This window comes from Siphateles boraxobius, unplaced genomic scaffold, assembly GCF_051911475.1.
Source record: "Siphateles boraxobius isolate OS27281-9 unplaced genomic scaffold, OSU_SipBor_1 130, whole genome shotgun sequence".
Taxonomy (NCBI): Eukaryota; Metazoa; Chordata; class Actinopteri; order Cypriniformes; family Leuciscidae; genus Siphateles; species Siphateles boraxobius.
The window spans coordinates 7,109,132-7,126,702 of NW_027508734.1; the positions used below are offsets into that span (position 1 = coordinate 7,109,132).

Below are 17,571 nucleotides of genomic sequence, written 5' to 3' on the forward strand. Positions count from 1 at the left end.
CATCTAAACTGTTCTGAAATGGTTCTATTATAATTTATATATCGTGATGTATATCGTTATCGCAGGAGGCTGCAATGTATATTGCAATATGGATTTTAGGCCATATCACCCATGGTCATATCACATGAGTCACTTTAATGAACATTACGGTCTGTTATGAAGAAATAAAGAGCGGTCACATTTTTCGGTAGCTATGAATTTGACCCGTCATATTCTGTGATCTCAGAGTAATAGGCCTATGCATTTGTAAGGAAAAACTGTAGGATCTCCAACATTATTGGGTAATTATAGTTAATAGTTAATAAGAATAAAGACAAGCATATGTGTATCAGACAATGAGAATATTTAATACAAAACGAAACCATCATTAACACAGTCCAGCATCAGAAAACAACGGCGCAGCATAATGTTCACACCAAACGGGTGTTGACTCCTGATAAGGCAGAAAAATATCACAGACGTTCCAACAACGCACTGGTTCTATCACCTGCAGACGCGTAATAATCTTCGGAAACACAACAATTTCTCTGTTCACGTCAAGTCAAGTCATCCTCATTTATATAACGCTTTTAACAATGTAGATTGTTTCAAAGCAGCTTTACAGAGATAAAGATATAATTTAAGGTAACAGAGATTGGTTTGGTTTTATAGTGGCTCTTGAAAAATGTTTTTTCCAGCTAAAGTTAGTTTTGATTGATTCACGCTCCCCTTCATCTGCCAGTGAATGTAACGCTCGTATCAGCTCTGCCGCCGCCATGTTCCCTTCCAACACCTCAAAATATGTAATGTATATAGCCTATGCTTATGTACCTGTTGCATAGCCCCGCCTTGAAGCAGTGATTGACGGGGGCGGGAGGGGGAGGGGACGTGAAGGCTTGGAATGCATTTTCAATTTGCACATTGAATTTTGCTACATTCATTGCGGGACATTTAATGAAAATGAAATCGCAAGTGTCTTAACTGTGAGTGGAAATGCAATTAAGAAAAATAACATTGAAATGATCATTTTGCTACAGTTTTTGCTTGAACATGTTAAAATATCTAATTTCTGTAATGCATTTTAATTTTAATTTTGCAACTTATAAAGCATTAAAATATGGATTCAATTTACATATTAAAACTAGTGTATGATATGGCAAATGTAAATTATATAATTGATTTTTCATTTTGCACCAACGTTGCACAAATGTAATGGAAAATGTAAATTCAAATATAGAAATGCATCAAATTGAATATTGCTACTCGCATGCTTACATATTTCCTCACGTTTTACCACTGATTTTTAGTGACAGTCGATATGCATGGGCCACTGGCGATGACAGTTCTGACCCTCCCGTGCCATACCACAGCCACTCCCCTCCCTTCTCACAGCCATCCACGGCCATTTAAGTTGCATTTTTCAAAAAGATTGTGAGCTAGACTTTAGCTGAAAGAATTGGCGGATCTAGAGATTTTTTCCTGGGGTGGCAAAGGGGTGGCATGAGGTTTCAGGAGGGGGGCCATGGACATTATTCATAATTTAAAATGCTACGGTTTTCATTGAATGTGTTTTGTTCTCTACACTACATTACACTACATAACACGGAGTGGGAGTCAAAGAAGAGATGTAGCTGAGTTTTTGGATGGTGTGGGTCTTAATTTGTGAATTTTGGACCCTTTCTCTGTGCAATCACTACCAACAGTCTGTGTAGTCATATATTGTACTTTGTGAAAAAGCAATTCTTGGGGGGTTTGGGGGTATGCTCCACAGGAGATAAAAAAAAAACCCTCAAATGATGTCTTCTAGTGAGTTTTGAGGAAATATGGACAGATTTAGTCAGACACACACACACACAAACAAACACACACACACACACGCCTCTCTCTCTCTCACACACACACAGTTCGATCGCGCCCACGCCTCTCTCTCTCTCTCTTTCTCTCTCTCACTCACACACACACACACACACACACACACAGTTCGATCGCGCCCACGCCTCTCTCTCTCTCTCTCTCTCTCTCTCTCTCTCTCTCTCTCTCTCTCTCTCTCACACACACACACACAGTTCGATCGCGCCCGCGCCTCTCTCTCGCGCGTGCACACACACTCCGAACCAGACGCCCGTACCGTTTTGGTTGAATACGAATACATGTACCGTTCCCCTATTTGAAAGTAGTGGGCTACTTTTACTTGTTGTGATTGAGTAGAATTTCAGTCATGTAGGGCTAACTTAACTGCAATCAACCAGAGAGAAAACGGTCACGTTGTTGATAACAGGTGTTCATGTGAGTCAAACGCGTGATTTTTTTTCCCAAACCACTTCAGCGGAAATCCCGCCCTGCAGCCGATTCTAAAGTTTTCATTGGTCATGTCAATCACTGTACTGATTGCCTACACCAAACACTGATCCCTAAACCTACCCGTCACTGTAACCTAAACCAATGAAATCGGCTGCAGGGCCGAGGGTTTGGGGAAAAAAATCACGCGAGTCAAACGTGCAGTGCTTGTGCATCAACAGCTTATGACACCGCTAAGATATCTGTTTAATTTGGCATGTCGACCATTTTTCAAAATTGGATATTTATAGATTCTGGGAAAGTGGATGCATGCCAATTTTGTGACAGCAGTAGTTTAAACACACACAAAGAGCTAGACTAACGTTAGACCCTTATCTGACCTGACAATAATAGAAAAATTCAATGAGACAACAAATTATCGCGGATGTAAATAACGTAACAATGTGGTTGTTGCAGGGTTAACAGTCTGATGGACTTTTTCGACTTGGTGTCTGTCAAATTTACCTGTAAACTCACGGCTTATCATCCTCTCTTCTCCAAGGCACTGTCCAGGCTGCACTGCTGGCGTGACTGGTGAAATTTCGCGGGGGTTGCTGCCGTGCTGGTGATGGGTTAAACCATTGTCAGGGGGAGGGGATTCTAAATCGGCGATTTCTGTTTGAGAGGAGTTTGCTGCGGGCCTTCAACGTGTAGGCTATGAAAATAAATTATACTTATCTGATTATAATATATTTTAAATATATAATAAAATATTATCTGATTTATAAATGGGTCGCAACAGGGGTGGCAAGACTGTATCCCAGGGGTGGCAGCTGCCACCCTTTGCCACCCCGTAGATCCGCCCCTGGCTGAAAGAGGGGTGGTTTCATGACCCTTTAACGGCTCTGGGTGACTGTAGACTCCCAGCCAATCAGAAAGCCCAATTCACAAATTAGTGCGTGCTGCTTTCTTAAGCCTTTTTCAAATCTGAGGTGTGAACGACCGGTACAAAAGTAAGGGAGGGGGTTTATGACCCTTTAAGCCTTTTCTGAGTAATGTTAACAATTACTTTCTATACAAGAACTTTGAGTAAAAAAATAAAAATACTCACCATCCTCAGATTTGCTGTTTCAAAGAATGCAGTTGCTCCTGGTGACCATTTGTGGGTATCGCTTCTCGGCCTTTTGGCTAAGATCAAGTGTAGTATCTGTTCTTATCAGTTTAATATCTGATACGTGCCCTACCCGGGCACCATATATTAAATTGATTTTTGGATCAGGGAGATGGAATAGGGGCTTGCTCCGTCCACTCCACGCATCGACCCGGTATTGCAGTACTTCCGGGAACGGTGCACCCCCTTAAAGTGTGAAATAATAGAATGGTTTACATATTTGTTTGACAGTAGTTTTGCAGAAGAAGTGTATTTTGATGTCAATGGGTGCATTAAGGGTTTTACAAGCAGTATATATATATATATATATATTTTAGCAAAGGTTGAATAATGATTGTTTGAATGCTTGCTTAATAATTTATTTATAATAAATAATAAACTTTTGTGCATAAGCAGTGGTTCACAATTTGGCTTATTAGTCAGTCCCTCCAGAAAAACGCGATTATGCGATCGCATGATTTAGTGCATAATCAGCCAAAGTCCGCATATTTATGCGGGGGCCGCATTTTTCCAAATACGCCGCACTATCGCCGCATAAATTGCCGATTTCCAGGCAAAATATGCGGGGCTTGCATGATTTCATAATCCCTGCATTTTCGTTGCAAAAAAGTCACATATCTTAGCAGAAATTTGAAAAATGTTGCGTTTGCTTCACACGAGTAGCCATTTCCCCCTGTTGTCATGAGAACATTATGAAGTGATGTAATTACGCGACGTGAACATCATCAAAAAGCTGTAAAACAGGAGCACACTTTATTTTTTTATATTTTATTTGTTAATTTTTACAGAAGTTGTAGCATATTCCTTTTGTAAAGCTACAGAACTTGTTTGACTCATCAATATTTTGTAAATTTGATGTTTTTATTTAAGTCTAAAATAAAACGATGAGAACTGAAATATTCCACACTTCCACATGTTGTATGCTTGCTTATCATAAGAAGTAATAAGAAATGACTCTTTACATTAAGGTAGTTGCCTAGTGAGAACAGGGTGTTGGGGAATGACTTTTTTTTTTCTCTTTTTCATCAAACGGCAGTTTTTGCAAGTTCCCGCAGTTTTTGCAAGTTCCCGCAATTTCATCGCATAAAATTGCATAAATATCCCGCATATTCTATCGCATTTTTTAAGGAAACGGGCCGCTTAATCAAGGATTTTTGCCCGCAACAATCACAAAACAACTCCGCGTTTTTCTGAAAGGTCTGATTAGTCCCATTTGCCCCTGCTGGTAAATGCGGTAACTGCATGTTATTAAATATATTTATTATATTTATAGTAGATGCGGTAACTGCACCATTTCACATGCAAACCATGTCTCTTGCCTGATTGGTGGAGTCCATTCAAATCTTCTCTATGATTGGTAGAGAGACGGTCTGAATTTCATTGTGGAAAATGGGGGGGGGGGGGGTCAAAACAGTTATAAAATAGTTTTGAGCATGTGCTCCCGTGCACGCTAAAAGAACTAGCTTACTAGGTTACGTTGTGCGTAAGGTTGAAGGGTTACTCTTTTGGCGCAAGTCAATGAGCCAAATTTAAATTTTATTTAAATTATTTAAATATTTTTTTTTTTTAATTTTATAAATCTCACAGTCCCCCCCTACAGTACCGCAACGTACCCCCATTTGAGAATCACTGGCCTAGACTGTACAACTGGTAAAACGACATAACTGATGATTTAACAAGATTTAGAGCTTATAGTATAGATTGAGGGTTTAGAATAGATTGTGATGAACCATGTGTAGTGTAGTGGCATCTCACCGTGGTTGAGAATGATGTTGCCTTCAGTGGCTCCGCTACAGGGAACGTGTACAACTCATACTTACCTGGCAAGGGAGACACCATGATCATGAAGGTGGTTCACCCAGGGCGAGGCTCAGCCATTGCACTCCGGTTGTGCTGACCCCTGCGAATTCCCCAAATGTGGGAATCTCGATTGCATAATTTCTGGTAGTGGGGGACTGCGTTCGCGCTCTCCCCTGATATATTGGTCTAATTATAGAATTTAATTGTGTTCAGAGAGTTAGTGAATCTTCATATATTGAAGTAGACGATTGCCCTCAAAATGCACTTTTATTATAGTTTTTGTTATTGAGTCATGTTTAAGGTGCATTTATAAAGCAAATTTATGAATTCATATACTTAAATTTCATTCGTATGAAGAATCAAAAAGGGGGTGATGATGTCACAGTATTCCCAGCTACAAAAACATGTGGTGAATCACCAAACTGCTGTGATTGTGCCTGGTTATATGAAGAAATGTGTTGCTGTATGATTGTCATTGTTACATTTTGTCATTGTTCTAAGAGATACACAAAAATTAGGGATCCGATCCACATTTTTTCACTTCCGATACCTGAATTTGGATATCGGCCGATACGATACTATTCCGATACCAGAGCTGTGTTTGCTTTAATATTATTTTTATCATTGTTGATATCATTGTCTACAGGCAAGTATGATATGTACGTATAGGGCTGCAGCTATCGATTCTTTTTGTAATTGATTAATCTAGCACTTAATCGATCGAGTAATCGGATATTTTTTTTGAGTGTGTTTTATTAACAGAATAGTTATATTAAACTTTAAAGCTGTTATAAGTTATATACTATAAGTTATATAGTATGCTAGTTATAAAGCTATCTCATATTTGAATTTTCCTTTAAGATGTTATAATTAGGGGTGGGAATCTCTAGGCACCTCACGGATTCGTTCGATTACGATTCAGAGGCCTGCGATTCGATTCTAAAGCGATTATCTGAATATTTGTGTGTGTGTGTGAATATAAATACTTTGCTTTAAAAGTACAAAGTAATGACCCATAAAGAATTAACGTACAATATATTTTATTAACATTGCAAAGAACCAACAGGAAAATAAATGTGTGCCTGAACTAGCAGCATACCTGTATTAAATTAATAATATAACAACAACAGGTGTTCTGACGATTCATGCTACCCATCGAGATGTGCTACTTACTGGTTATGCGCATGTACAGACTAAATTTTCTTCTGCTTACCACGCCCATAAATCTATGCATCCTTGCTGTGGAGACTTGTAGGAAACTTTGACAGGTCAAAGATGAATATTTGATGATAATTTTTACTTTTCACACGTTTTAAAAATAAAAACAGTACATTATACTATACTCTTAACTTCGAATTTTATTATAATTTTATTTCATATATCATTTTTACTTGTTATATCAAATGTGATAATTGCTAGTTAATTTAAAATATCAAAATATGCTCCCCATACACTTACCCTGATTAAAATGAAATAACGATGTCATAATATTGTGAGATTTACACCATTATGGAAACAATAGAGAATAAATCAACATTATCTGTGATCGATTCGCGTTTGGGTGGCATTTTTCGACAAGGCAGCAGAAATCATCTGAACACCGATACAGCCCAGAGCCATAGAGAGAAACGGCTCTGGTACAGCCGAGTGTTTTTCCTCCTCTGGGTGGAAACGTGTCATATGGCTTCTCATATTTGTCGTGTTGCCGAGATATTTTAGTTTTATTCCACAAAGCTTACAACTAGTGTGGCTCTTGTCCAGCTCCTTTCCCCCTTCAACTTCATAGAAACCAAAATATTTCCACATGTCAGCTTTTAACGAGGAGGGTGTTTGGATTTCGCGCTCAGCCATCGCGTCTCTGTTATGTGCGCACGCCACAGACAGACGGTCCGGGCACTGCACTTCCGCGCTTCAGAGTTCCGTCTTTTGCGTTCCGTCAATATTCCGTCATTATAAATTTTTTTTTTGGAAAATCGATTTTTGACATTTGTGAATCGATTCAGAATCGTCCACGTCCGCATCGCGATGCATCTAAGAATCGATTTTTTCCCCCACCCCTAGTTATAATATAACCACTCTAAGCATCTAAGCATATTTGTGTATTGTGGTAGTTTAACGCTGAAGAAGAGCTGTAACGTGACTTGTTGTTGAACACGCAGTAAAAGCTGACGCACTTTTTGTTCCCTGCGTTTTAACTGAAAAATGAGTACTCCGAATCTTTATTAAAAACCAACAGGCTGGGGACTTAAATTTTTTGTTGTTGTCTGTTAACTATTTGGCAGACGTGAAATACAAACAAGGTCTCGCAAAGACTGCATTACAATATTTGTTCCTCCATCACGTCCCGGTGTGTACAGTGAATGCATGCTGAAATTATTGTTGCGTGGCTACATTGCTGCAATTGGTCTGACTGGCGTGTGTGTGTGTGTGTGAAGGGGTTCTTTTTTTAGGCTATACTCTCTTGCAATTGAACGTGATAGTTAAGTTTACTACTTAAAAATGTCATCAAAGCTAAAAATCATATCTAGTCAAACCGCATCACGACATCGCTAGAAATACAGTATGGGATTAAAATCAGCGAACATCAATAGGCTTAGACTACGTTACCTTGTTTCAGCGAGTTAAGTGTATTAAGTGAATTAAGTGTGTAATGATCCCACACTTAAGACAATTTCTGCCATTTATTTACATATTTATTCTCCGCCATTGCGCCAACTAAATTCAAAATATATGCTTCCTGAACAGGTCCGTGTGAATAAACGGTCAGTGTGAAACAATCAAATCCCTGCGCCGCGCATATAGTGCGCGTCATAGGAATTTAACGAGGCTTCGAGGCAGAGTTTTTGCCTCGAGGAATTTTTGTAATCGAGTAACTCGAGGAATCGTTTCAGCCCTAGTGTGTGTGTATATAATATATTGGCATGTATGTCACAAAATATATATATATTAAACAATAGATGAACAAAAGATAGACAATTAAACAAAGATACACATTATACAGGCCTACACAGTGCTTTAATTTCAGGAAAGTCTACTAACATTACTATTCATGTATGGTATAAAAATAATTATAATAAAATAATCAAAAGTAAAATAGCACTGCAAAGTTTATCATGGATAGATTTATGCTTATTAAAGCTAAAGTTATTCATTCAAGAGCTGTGAGTGATTTTCTCTTTGCCTTTTGTTGTTTGATTCGCAGTAATGGCGCAATCGTCAGCATGTTTATTAGACTGCTTCCCCTTTAAGAACGAGTCTACTGATGCACCATATTTTCTCCCAACTATTTCCATAACTACGTCCATTTTAGACATAAACTGTTTAAGTGACTCTCCAAGCCGGTCATTTTTACATATTTTTGTGTACATTTGATCGTTTAGCACATGAAGCCCAAAGTATAATATGCTTGTCTCGTTGCGGTCTGTTTCGGAGCGCACGCCGCATAGGGAACAGCATCTCTTGCGCAGATTTTTATGCTTTTAATAGCTCTTTTTATTATTAAAACTGTCCCGCAATTTAGCAACAGTAGAGACTGCATTTTACAACAATCACCGATCGTGCTAATTCTGTCTTAAAGTTTGAGTTTTAAGGAGAAATGACAGCGTAGGCTACTGCTGCGATGGGTAGGAAGTTGCGCTAGACAGAATGCGACTTTAGTTTTTTAATGGTTTTACCTCAATATATTCTATAATCTTTGGAAGCCGAAATCTAAAATAAAATCAGACTAATATCACAGATCTAAAGTGTAACCATATAGGCTACGTTTGAATGTTTAGTTCTGTCCTCCATCGTCACTCTTTAAAGTGTAAATTGCAGGTTAACCACCACAATCAATTAATGTGTTAAAGTGCTAAATAAATATATATATATATTTAAAAATTTCGGTCTTAAAATGTGTTAAAATAACATTTATTGGGGTTTCTTCAAAGGTAGCATGTTTTTTACCGTAACTGGGTGATGACGTCATAACAGGGAGTAGCAACCCGTACTCTGCTACATTCCTACTGTTTGCGGTTTGACTATGGAGAATGACTGGGAGACTGAAGAGGTGGGAAACCATCAAATTCTTGCAATATTATCTGTCTGCAGTCCCGGAGGCTGCATTTTCAGGACCCCACTTCTAGGACCGCATTTCTAGGACCCTAATTTTTTGTGACAGCGCCACCTACCGAGTCGGAGAACCGCAGTCCCAGGAACGCATTTCCAGGACCCTAGTTTTGGAGGACCGAAAAACGTGCCACCAATGCAGTATTTCCACCCAGTTTTAACTACATTCGAGTTTTTTTTCTCCAAGTTTTATTACACCCAAATACTACTTTCTTTATTGCAATTAAACCAGGTTCCTAGGAATGTTGAGAAATTATTGGGTCTAAGTAGCATATAATAACTCAAGTAAAATAAACAAGGAATCATGTTATAGTCTTTTCAGTCACTAGATGGACCACATTTTCAAGTACACAGGGAAGACAAGGATGACTCTGGGGGAAGATTTAAGATTGTGTATTTTACAAAATAATATATAACACCTGAACTTGAACACACAACATATTTTACAAAATAATATATAACAACTGAAATTGAACACACAAAATATTTTACAAAATAATATATAACAACTGAACTTGAGAACACACACAAAAACAAATTTGATCATGACGTGAACCACATAGACAAACTACAATGGATGGACAAACACATGGACAACATCATCACTGACTCCTAAGAGAGAGAAAGAGAAGTGAATTAAATAAGGAACATTTAGTTGAACATGTTCTACTCTCTAATTTTAAATTTCATATTTAAAAGATCTTAGTTACCACAGAGTAATGATAATGATAAAAATAATGATATCAATCTTCATACCAATCAATGTTCATAATACAATTATTGCATACTGTTCAAAGAATTGGGAAAAAAAATGATTTTGATGTTGTGGGAACAAAGGTTCTAGAAACACTCATGTCAATAAAGCCCCTCTGAACTGAGAAAAAAAAATAATAGAGAGAGAGAAAATGGAAAAACAATGAGTAATTAACAAGCTTTCAGAACGAACATGCTACAGTTTATTGTGCTGTAAATAAGTCAACACAGGCTTATCATGCAACAGTTCCGTTAAATGAACGTGCTAACAATTCATTTTCCAGCATTAGAGGCTAATATATGATGGCTATGCATTCAAGACTGTTTAGCAAATCACCAGCACATTAGCAACGTTAACTTTCCAATGAAATGCATCACAATTGTTTTTAAAGTTAAACAAATAAAAATTGATTCGCATTTGATACTCACACTCTGAATGTCATCCATCTTCGCTGGTCCTCTAATTCGATAGGTGGCGTTGTCACTAAAAACCTAGGGTCCTAGAAATGCGGTCCTAGAAGTGGGGTCCTGAAAATGCAGCCTCCGTTTTTGCAGGCAGATGCTACTCAATTCTTGATGGACCACAGCCCTACTATTTTGAACCAGTCAGGCCTGAGAGAGGGGAGGAAATTGTCAGAAATCATGGCCCTCAAAGAGTTATTAATGCTTGGTGTGAGGAAAATTAGTGGAGGGTTGGCCAGGTTTCATGGTGAGTAGCTAGAGCTAGCCTAGGTTAGCCTGGTGCTAGCCCGGATAACATTAGGAAACAAGCTAAAGTCTTTTCAAAATTTTGCCGTCATGTAGAATAGCAAGAAGGGACATCAACTGAAGACATTATTTACTTACATGGTGTTAGTGGTCCTAATCAGAGCTGTAGAGATGCACACACTGCACAGGCACAATGGCGCTTTTGCTGGCATCTGTTGACAGAACGCGATATTGCCTGTGCTAAAACGCAACTAATTAACAATGCTCATTGTCAGAAAGAAAAAAATAGATCGATGTCCCTATCGCTGTGTTTGACAGGTGTTTGTGTGGGCTATGCAGTGGGTAGTGTGGGTTTTGACGCATGCAGTCTGAACCCGTTTGTTTTGCGCATAGCTTACTCTCATTTTTTTTTAGAGAAGTCCCTGTTATGACGTCACGCCCAGCCTAGTGGAAGGGAGGGGGCGTGCTTAAAACCACTGTAAAACGTACCAACTTTTCATATTATATTCGGCATTTTGGTATAAAAAACAATGGTGGGCGGTTATTATCTTTATGTTTAATAAGCACATTGCATTATCTTCGTGAAAAATTTAACCTGCAATTTACACTTTAAGCAGGGCTGTGTGTTGTGCGCGCTGTGGCACCGCGTGAGATCTCTCTCTCTCTCTTCTGGACTGCGAATAGCAAAAATGCATCACAGACCAATGGTTTAATTAATACGGCTTTGCAAACATTGCATTTTGCTGTCTTGCTCTGCTGCGGTGTTTCCAGTGTGAAGTATTTCACAGGTGGACTTGTAAGGGTTAGTTCAGCCAAAAAGGAAATTTCTGTCATTAATTACTTACCCTCATGTTGTGATTGGCCAGCTCCGCACTCATGTGTCGTGGTGCTCACTTGAACAGTGTCGGCCAATAATGAGCCGGCGTTCTGATGTTGAACCCGGAAGCGCTGCAGTTTACACTAAGTCAACAGTGTAGGATGTTCTTTCACATTTTAATGTTCATTCATGTCTGTAGTGAGTGTGACATAGGTCTATTGAGTTGTTATTGTCTAACCCCCTCCTCCCCCCTCATACCTACCGTCCCCCCTCCCCTGACCCCCCCCCCCCCCCCCCCTGCACCTCCTCACCACAGCTTTCTACACACATTTCTTCAGCCTTTTTCAAATCGGAGGACTGAAGGATTGGTGCTAAAGTAAGGGGGGTTTATGACAATTTACGCCTTATCTGAGTCATGTTAACAATTACATTCTATACAAGAGTAAAATAATATGATAAATACTCACCATCCTCAGATTTGCTGTTTCAAAGAATGCAGTTGCTCCTGGTGACCATTTGTGGGTATCGCTTCTCGGCCTTTTGGCTAAGATCAAGTGTAGTATCTGTTCTTATCAGTTTAATATCTGATACGTGCCCTACCCGGGCACCATATATTAAATTGATTTTTGGATCAGGGAGATGGAATAGGGGCTTGCTCCGTCCACTCCACGCATCGACCCGGTATTGCAGTACTTCCGGGAACGGTGCACCCCCCTTATGTGTGAAATGAAAGAAATGAGTTTAGTCTTGTGACAGTAGAGGTTAATAGTAGTTTGTTGTTGTTTATGGGTGTTTTAAAATTGCTGTGACTGTGAGTGATCATAGTATTTTGTAAATATTAAGCAAGCATACCATTCAAGCATAATCATTCTACCTTTACTTGTATATATAGTATGTACTGTGTAGTGATGCAACCGACTATCTGCTTTTTTAATGTGAAACTGTAGGTTTTATTAAATAAGTAACTTTTGTGTGCAAAAGCAGTGAGTGGTTCACAATTTGATTAGTCCTGTATGCCCCTGCTGGCAGATGCTGTAACTGCACCATTTCACATGCAAAATGTGTGTCTCTTGCCTGATTGGTGGAGTCGAGTCAAGTCTTCTCTATGATTGGTAGAGAGATCTACAGTCGAGTGTTCAGGAAATGTAGACTCTCGGCCAGTCGGAAGGTCTAATTGTCAACAGTCAGCGTAGACCGTACAACTGGTAAAACGACATGACTGATGATTTAACAAGATCCAGAGTTCAGAGTATAGATTGAGGGTTTAGAATAGATCGTGATGAACCATGTGTAGTGTTAGTGATGTCTCACCGTGGTTGAGAATGATGTTGCCTTCAGTCGTCCCCCTACAGGGAACGTGTACAACTCATACTTACCTGGCAGGGGAGACACCATGATCATGAAGGTGGTTCACCCAGGGCGAGGCTCAGCCATTGCACTCCGGTTGTGCTGACCCCTGCGAATTCCCCAAATGTGGGAATCTCGACTGCATAATTTCTGGTAGTGGGGGACTGCGTTCGCGCTCTCCCCTGATTTTACTGGTCTAATAATAGAAATGAATTATGAATAGATAGAGTGAGTGTCTTCATTTACTGGATCAGTGTAATGTTCTCTACACATCTGTGCTGTAGTTTTAGTTATTTAATCATGTTTAAATTGTATTCATCAAGAGTTTATGAAATGTTGGACACTGAATTGAATTAAATAAGGTTAGGCTCAAGCTGCTGAGCGACTCTAATCAATATAAGTAGAATCTGGGAAAAAGAAGGCTTCTATGGAATGCAAATGTTTAATAAATTAATGATTTGAAAAATATAAATGTAACTTGACAGTGATTCTAGGCAATCCCAGTTACAGCGCCATGTTCATCACAGCGCTGAAAAATATCCAATACGTCCATAGAAATGTTTTAATCCACTTAGGCCTACATTAAATGCAAAACAGTGGCCAGTAACACCTACTAGCTGGCACCAGTGGAGCAAAGAGGGGCGTATGAAGAATCGAAAGGGGGAAGATCAAGTAACACACAGTATAAGACGCATGCGGTAGGCTTGCTACGGTAGTCGGTGTTACCGGTGTTACACGATGTTCAGTCGCAACACCGGTTTCATCACTTGCCCACCGCAACACCACCGAAAAAAAAAGAAAAAAAGTTTAAAGCGTTAAAAATATTTAACGCAATTATGCAGTATCCGTTAAGTCCTGCTCGCACACACACGACCCACAGAAAAGACGCGCGTCAGTATCGAGTTCTCTTTCGGTCTTTAACAAACCATAACACACACACACATTAAGCCAAAATGTCTGTTTTGTTGAGTGTCCTCATAAGAATCTTAAATTATTTAAATAAAGTCTTAAATGAACGTAGAGATTTGTGATAAGCCATAGTGGACGTTATTGAGTGCACTTATTCAATAACGTTACCACATTGCACTGCATTAACGAGTGCAGGTACTGCTTATGTATGCTCAACGGCTGTCCGAATTCGCTCACTCGTTTTCGTTCACTCATTCAAGTGAACCGTATTAGTAGACTAACGTAGGGAATTGGCCTTACTTAGTGAATGAGGGTTTAGGGGGCGATTTCGGATTCAACCCATGTTTTCAAGCAGTGAAAAATAGAGGACACTGACAAAGCGCTGACAGACTGGACCGAGCAGGTAATATTATGGAACAAAGTCTCAACTTTCAAATTTGGTCAGTCAAAGAAAATTAGTGATTTAAAAGCCCCTACCGGTGATACCGGTGTTGTCACACGTCGATTAACCGGTGGGAAAATATCCTCACCGTCACATCCGTAATATGCGGTGATCATGTTTTGCTCCATTTTGTTATTGATGGCATCATGTACCTAGGGCTGGGTACCGAGGGATACTTTTTAAGTACCGACCGAATTGCCTTGATACTATCGAGTAGCGAAAAATGACATGTTCGGTTCCAAATTTCGATACCTAAGGAGTTAACTCGTCAACGTCAGTGCTCTAACAAATACATATGAAATGCACATACACGCAAACTCTACACACAAGATGCGTGGAACTCTCCGTGCACGTACAAACTCTCCATGTGCATACTAATATATATATATATATATTAAATATAAAAGAGGAAAAAAGGCCCAGCAGAGACTTTATACTCAGGAGGAGAGTACTCAGGAGGAACAACATCACACAGAGGTTGCTGGTGTCCTTCCATCAAGCCTCCATAAAGAGCTTGCTGACATACTGCATGTGCGTGTGGTACACCAGCTGCACAGTGGCTCACAGGAAAGCGCTCCAGAGGGTCATCAACACCGCACAGAAGATCGCTGGCTGCCCTCTCCTCACACTGGAAGAACTATACAGTTCCTGCTGCTTCAAAAAAATCCAGAACATTTTAAATGACACCTCTGACCCAGGCCACCCCCTGTTCAAACTGTTACCGTCAGGCAGACTGTACAGATCCATCAGGGCAAAAACTAATAGACTCAAAAACAGTTTTTACCCATCTGCAATAACTGTAATCAACGCTGCTAAAGTGAACTGAACCGATTGCAGGACTGGTGCAATAAGTGTGACTGTGTAGGTGTATAATGCCTGTTCAGGCTGCTTTTCTTTTAGATTCTATTATTTACTGTTTTTAAAAAATTATATCAGGAATATGCACTGGCTGGTCAGCACTTTAAAATCTTTTCGTTGTACATGTGACAAAGTTTTCTAATTCTATTTTTGCTTTCTATATGAGACTCGAGCACACGCACAAACTCACGCACATACTCAATGACACGCGAGCGCGCACACACACACACACACACACACACACACACACACACACTCTCCGCGCACATATTCATAAGTCGATCAAAAGTGTGGGTACATTTCTCCAGGCTCGATGCCAACAGCGCGCGATGCAGTATTTGCCGTAAAATAATTGCTGCAAAGACCGGTACCACGACAAATATGATGAAGACCTTGACCGTGCAGGGAGTAAACATAAAAGTTGCTCCGTCTTCGACTGGTAAATGGAGATACCTTGATGATCACTCTGACAGTGTTTATATTGCAATAAATAATAACCTACTGAATGTACACTGTTCAAAAATGTGTTGGTTAGTCAGAATTTTTTTAAGTAAGGAATAAGATGCATTGAAGTTATCAAAGGAGACATTAAAACGTGTAATGTTACAAAAAAAATTTTTTAATAAATGCTGTTCTTTTGAATTTTTTATTCATCAAAGAATCATGAAAAAATGTATCATAGTTTCCAAAATATTAAGCAGCAAACTGTTTTCATATTTCTGAAGGGTCATGTGACACTGAAGTAATGATTTTGAAAATTCAGCTTTGAATTCAATTAATTTCAATAAATTACATTTTGAAATGCATTCAAATAAGATTTTAAATTAAATACTATTTCACAATATTACAAGTTTTAATGTATTATTTTTTTTTTTTAAATCAGCTTTGGTGAGCATGAGCTCTTTATAAAACATTTTTTGTTCCTTTTTGCACTGGCTAGGAGCATGAGTCAAACTGAAAAAATAAAACCAAAGTTTTTCTGAGGTAATGCGTTATGTAATCTTGTTAAAATGGATTTCATAAAATTGGTATCGGAAAAAGTATCGTTAGGAACCGGTATCGAAACTGAGGTATTGAAATTGGCACCGGATAGAAAGATTTTGAACAATACCCAGCCCTACATGTACCATATATAATATTGATGATGTTCATTATTTAAGGTAATTTATTGATCTGTACCAGGGAGAAAAGATAGTGTTGTAGGAAAAGCCCTAATGTTATAGTATATAATTAATAAGAAGTTGCATATTCCACAACACAGTAGTTTAAACAATATGACAAATAATATAATCAATTGTGAATTTATATAAAATATGAGTTGCATGAAATTTAAAATATTAAAAAATAACAATATATGCAATATTCAGAGTAAAGTTTTGAAAGAATTACAATACAACAGTATTCCTAGTTGAAATTCACAATAGTTTATTTGTGTGCGTCCACAACTGTGGTAAAATGTTCATAACTTGCGTACACCGTATTGTCCAATCCTTTTGAGGTAGACATTTTGATCAGACAAAATCTCTACTTTTGTACTTTTTGTGTCCATGAGTTGTTTGGTTGCAGAGCGTCCAAGAGAAGCAAGATTAACTGTGTGTTTTCTTTTGTACATTTTGGCTCTGGACCAGGATCGCTCTGCTGTGTGAGAAGTCAGTTGCAGGCAAAACTCCCTGAATCTGCACAGAGTCTGTAGATCTGGCATCATTGTGTCCGGTCTTTCTTTCAAGACCTTGTTCCTGCTGTGCTTGTATACATATTCAATCTGTGTGCAGTCGGGTCGAGGGAGACGCTGCTGGAGGAAAATCTTTTGAGGAGATCGACGTGGTCTTCAATATAGTGGTAGATGGTATTTTAGTCGACTTAAGGTTAATGAGTCTTTACTGACAACTAATGAAATCCTGGAGAGTCTTGGTGATATTTGGCAGAGGAATACCCACTTTGCTCAGAACCGGATCCTTAATTATGCACTCCATCAGCCGGTTCTTTCTGGAGTCTGGCAAGCTGAGTAACACTTACTGAACTCAGAGCTTTTGCACCAAAGACGACTCAAATGGATCTCCGTTGTGTGACCGAACAGAGGATTAAAAACAAAGTGTGCTGAGAAAAGGCTGTCAGATGATGGTGTGGATGAGGACTTCTTTGATGTGGACTCAGATTTAATCACCTCTAGTAAGTGAGTGCCATCCAGCCATGAGGTGTCATTCATGGAAGTGCTTGATTTCTGTGTAACAAATATAAGGCATAACTCTTTTTTTTTTTTATCACGAAAGAAGTAGAGTGCTGAAATTGTAATTTATAAATTAATAATATGTAATGAACTTCCTAAATCTTTTCATTTGCACACTAGTGATACGAGTCACAGGTGTATTTAGCCACTGGCTGACAGAGCTGAAAGCCTTCTGG

General features: G+C 39.0%; 4 non-coding genes across 4 annotated transcripts; all 4 read left to right on the plus strand.

Moving 5' to 3' along the window:
• Positions 1–3,424: 3,424 nt before the first annotated feature.
• LOC143737898 (U2 spliceosomal RNA) lies at positions 3,425–3,615 on the plus strand. The gene has a single exon (XR_013203771.1). It is a non-coding gene; the product is annotated as a U2 spliceosomal RNA (small nuclear RNA).
• Positions 3,616–5,239: 1,624 nt separating this feature from the next.
• LOC143737891 (U1 spliceosomal RNA) lies at positions 5,240–5,403 on the plus strand. Its single transcript, XR_013203764.1, has one exon. It is a non-coding gene; the product is annotated as a U1 spliceosomal RNA (small nuclear RNA).
• A 6,733-nt stretch (positions 5,404–12,136) lies between these two features.
• On the plus strand, positions 12,137–12,327 carry LOC143737901 (U2 spliceosomal RNA). The gene has a single exon (XR_013203774.1). It is a non-coding gene; the product is annotated as a U2 spliceosomal RNA (small nuclear RNA).
• A 653-nt stretch (positions 12,328–12,980) lies between these two features.
• LOC143737888 (U1 spliceosomal RNA) lies at positions 12,981–13,144 on the plus strand. Its single transcript, XR_013203761.1, has one exon. It is a non-coding gene; the product is annotated as a U1 spliceosomal RNA (small nuclear RNA).
• Positions 13,145–17,571: the final 4,427 nt, after the last annotated feature.